The 4,789-nt window shown below is 33.0% G+C and overlaps 1 pseudogene; it reads left to right on the forward strand.

Moving 5' to 3' along the window:
• Positions 1–531: 531 nt before the first annotated feature.
• Positions 532–4,577, forward strand: LOC131641882 (uncharacterized; annotated as a pseudogene).
• The last annotated feature ends 212 nt before the right edge of the window (positions 4,578–4,789 follow it).

Raw genomic sequence — 4,789 nt, forward strand, 5'->3', positions numbered from 1 at the left:
CAACTTCACAACTATACTAACCACAAAAATATAAGTCATTAACTAATTATTTTACTTATAATTCATTAACCACTTTCACTATTTTATTAACCAATAAATACATACTATTAAGTATTAACCATGTTCTGACACTAAATTATAAATATATTAACCAAAATTTACACTCTATTAACCAACTTTATTTTACTATTTAATATTTTTTTAAATTTAAGAATTCATTAACCAAGTTATGATCTGTATTAACTAATTTTATAAATAATTAATCAAATTCTGTAATATATATATATATATATATATATATATATATATATATATTAATATATTAATTTTTGTATGTCAAAATATATATTAACCAAATTTCAATATTTTATAACCATAAACCAAAATAGTTTTAGAAAAAAATAGGTTAAAAAAAAATATATGGAAAACACTGTTCAATTTGTGAATAGTGTCTACGGTATGAGTGTAAATGGCGCATGAATACGATTTTTCTTTTAATATATCTATGAAAATGATTAGTAATAGAGTAAGTAGCGTGACGCAATTAGCCACCACTTCCTTTATGCAAGGTAGTAGTTGAAAGAAGAAGAAGAAAAAAAAGAGCCAAAAAAATCATAGAGAAAATTGTCTAAATTATTATGGCTACTTTGCTATGGACACCTTCCAATTCCTACTCCCTCAATCTCAACAGAAAACAATCTCCTATCAAACTGAACGCAAACCCCTCTCTTCACTTCAACCCTCGTTTTCGTTTCAACACCACAATCTCTTGCAATTCTACCAATCACAACAACGATACAAAACCACAACCTCAACCCGAAACCATTCAACTTTACTCCCAAATCGAAAGGTTCTTTCTCTTTAACCTAACAACTTTTCTTTTCTTTCATTCTTCATAAACACTTTCTTTTTACACCTACGATTCTTTAATTGGAATCCTAAAAATGATTGAGAATTAATCAAATTAGTGTATTGATAATAAAACTTATTTGTTATAAATTTAATATATCTTGTGTTTGTGGTTTGTGGATTTCTTTGCAGATTAGTTACTACTTCTGCTAGACAATCACAAGATGCATGGGGTTCTGCAGATTGGACTGAAGTGGAGGTAATTATATACTACCAACCAGGCAATGAAGCACAGACTCTGACACGGACACAGCGACACGACAGAGACACTCTGACACCGATAATGTTAAAACATAGGACACTGACACGAACACATTTTGAAAAATGCGTGTTACTGATATTTCTATTTTCAAAAATCTTGGTAAATGCTGATTGTATAATTTCAGGGATCATGGATTCTCAAACCCAAAAGCACCAAACCCAATTTTGTTGTACATTTTGTGGGGGGTATATTTGTAGGAGCTGCACCTCAGCTTACCTACCGCTGGTTCCTTGAGCGCCTAGCAGAAAAGTAAGTCCCCGTGGTATGATTATTAAATGCATATATTGATTTGTTAGAGTAGAATTTTTGAATGAATGCTAATGTTTGTTCTAGGAAATATTTCATATTTGGATCATTTGAGGCTCATATATGTAGGATCTATAGTTGAAAAAATAGCTAACTTTAAAACCATTTGTTACTAGGGGTGTATTGGTCATTGCAACTCCATATGCTAGTGGGTTTGATCACTTCTTCATTGCAGATGAAGTGCAATTTAAATTTGACCGGTGCTACCGCACACTACAAGATTCAGTAAGCCTCAACTCATTGTCCTAGGGTTGGTTTCTTTGTTTTTTTTTTTTTTAAATTTTCAAAGGATTCATTAGAAGTACTCATTGTTTTAGGTCAAAGAGCTTCCTATTTTTGGTGTTGGCCATTCTCTGGGATCGCTTGTCCACCTTCTGATTGGTATATATTGATAATCTTCTGTTAAACTTGAATGTAAAAAGTAACTTGATTTGTAGATACTGAATTAGATTTGTTATTTAACCAGGGTCAAGATATGCAGTGCAAAGATCTGGAAATGTTCTCATGGCTTTCAATAACAAGGTATTCATCCAACAATCAACAGAAATACTGGAAGAAGGATGAAATATATACGACTGAAAATAAATCAGATTTGAATAAGATTATTCAGAACTTTCTGATCTAAACTTATTCATGTTGTCATTCGTAATTCCTAACAATTTTTCACACGTATTTTCTGAAGGTTTCCTATGTAAGACTTTGTAATCTAATCATTATTGACTAAATTTCTTTTCATTGATGCAGGAAGCTAGTTCGGCTATCCCCTTGTTCTCTCCAGTTCTGGTTCCAATGGCTCAAAGCTTTGGTCCACTTCTATCAGATATTTTTTCTTCACCAACTCTACGAGCAGGGGTCAGTATTGCTACATAAATATCTTGCCTGGGAATCGAGGAAGGCACCTATTAATATTTTCTAAGAGAAATATTAACAACCTCTCTTGTGGTATGTGAAATAGAATTTGGCTCCTTTTCTGTCTAATGTCATATTACAATAACCTTCCCTTCAGGTTGACTGAAAAACATTAAATCTCCAGATGGTCTTTTTTCTTTTCCAATCTTTCTTGTATATTTGAATACACTAAAACCATTTCCACTCAAACTCTTAGACACCTCGCTTAAGCGATTACTGAATTTATGTCAAAGACTATTAGGGACCTTTTGAAGAAAGTAAAATGTTCATGCAGTAAACAGTTATATTTTCTTAAAAAATGAAACATTATTATACCTCTTGCATTGTTTTTTCTTACAAAGCCCTTTGAAAGGTAGAGTAAGAAATTCAATTGCAGAGCTGTACCATCTGATTGAAAGATGAAATCAACTAGGAGTTTCATAAGGGAGGTTGTTGTTATATGATATTAAAGACTAAGAGTCAAGTGCTATGTCAAAAACCCGAGTCTTTATCATTTGACCATGTCTCAGTAGAGCTGACTATAATTTCCCTCAAGTGCAAATCAACCAATACAGAAATTGCATGAAAGAAATTAACAATGTTTCATGGATGGGAAGGTTGGTGCAGTAAGAGTCAGTTACAGCACTGGAAACAATATGGGTGGTCTTTTCATTTGACCATATATCAGGAAAATGCTTTAAAGTTCCTTGTTCTTTCATATCTAGGAGAAATTTTTTTGTTGTTTTAGATATTTTTTTCCAGCACTAACAACTAACAAGTACCGATACTACTTTGCACAATATTTATTTTACTTCTTTACATGACCAATCCTAGATTCATGAAACACTTGCAGGCGGAGATGACTTTGAAACAATTAGGAAATGTTAGCCCTCCCATTATGAAACAGGTTCTTCCGTTAGTTGAGCAGCTGCTTCCCCTGTACATGGATTTAGCCAAGGGAAGAGAAGATTTTACTCCAAAGCCTGAGGAGACCCGTCGACTTGTATGTGACAATTCTGATTACTACTATTATTCCAGCAATTTTATCATTGTAATATGAAGGGTTTGTTTATCAATCGTATTTTCATAATCTGTCAGCATTTCATTTCATATCTAATGTTCCCGAGCATATTTATTTGCTTAGACTTAAGAGTAAGAGTACATTATGTTTGGATTATATTCCTAAATTCTAATTAACATGAATGTTGTGACTAGTTTATTTGGCTGCATCAATTTTTTAGGATGGTTTGATAACATCTTTAACTTAACATCGTTTTAAGTTTAGTTTCTTAATATTTTTTATTTAACAGCTAATTTTCAAGATCCCTTTTATGATTTACCCCTTCCCCCTATATAAATATATAATTAATAATGCAGATGATTTCCTGAAACAATTCAGAATCCTTTGATCATTTCAACTCTATTTATTTATTGAGTTTCTTTCTTGATTTTGCTTATAACTTATAAATTGTTTTTGAATTCTTCAGATAAAATCATACTATGGCGTATCCAGAAATCTTCTCATCAAATTCAATGATGATTCAATAGACGACACCTCAACATTAGCACAAGTGCTCAGTTCCGAAGCAGCCATAAGCTCTGTACTAGACATGTCAATACGCAAGTTGCCAGGAGATCATGTTCTTCCATTGCAGCAGGTACTTTTAGTAGACTTAAATGAAATTGTAATGGGGCTATGATCCGTATCTGTAATTATTATTACACACCTTGCAGGCACTCCCAGATGTTCCACCAGCAATGGCTAATGCAGTTAATCGTGGAAGCGAGCTTTTGTCGAATCTTACCTTAGGAACACCATGGGAGTCAGTTGCCAAAGAAGTAGGGAACACACTAGGCATGGATTCAACAAACAACATCCTTCGCGCGCAAGTATCAAAGGAGATGGATGTTCTTGTGGATGTGATCTCATCTTGGATAGCCTCCAATGCAGGGCCTAAACTTCTGAGGCCATAATTTCGTTTACAAATGCAAGCAGAAAGAGATGCTTTGTAGAAATATATAGGAAGAATCAAAGTTGGCACCGACACTTTTCATTCTCTTTATAATGTCATTGATGTTAATCTATACAAGTAAAGCAAATAGGTCACTGTCAATCACCCGTTGCTGTAAAAAATGATCAACGTTTTCACAGAAATAGTTGTGACATTGATATTATTGGTTCGGTATAAAATCCATTGAATTATTCATATAACTAGAATTTCCCCTAAATTTTCTCAACAGCAACTCTTTTTTTTTTCATTTAAAATCAACACGGAGGTCATTATGCACCACTATCGCCTTGACTATCATTTACTTAGTCTTAAAATAATTATTTCCTCACACTTTTAAAGTTAGACGTTGAGAGTATTTGCTGTAATGTGTGTAATCTTATTAACACAAGTGTGTTCCCTTTCCAAAACCTGA

This window comes from Vicia villosa, linkage group LG1, assembly GCF_029867415.1.
Source record: "Vicia villosa cultivar HV-30 ecotype Madison, WI linkage group LG1, Vvil1.0, whole genome shotgun sequence".
Classification (NCBI taxonomy): domain Eukaryota; kingdom Viridiplantae; phylum Streptophyta; class Magnoliopsida; order Fabales; family Fabaceae; genus Vicia; species Vicia villosa.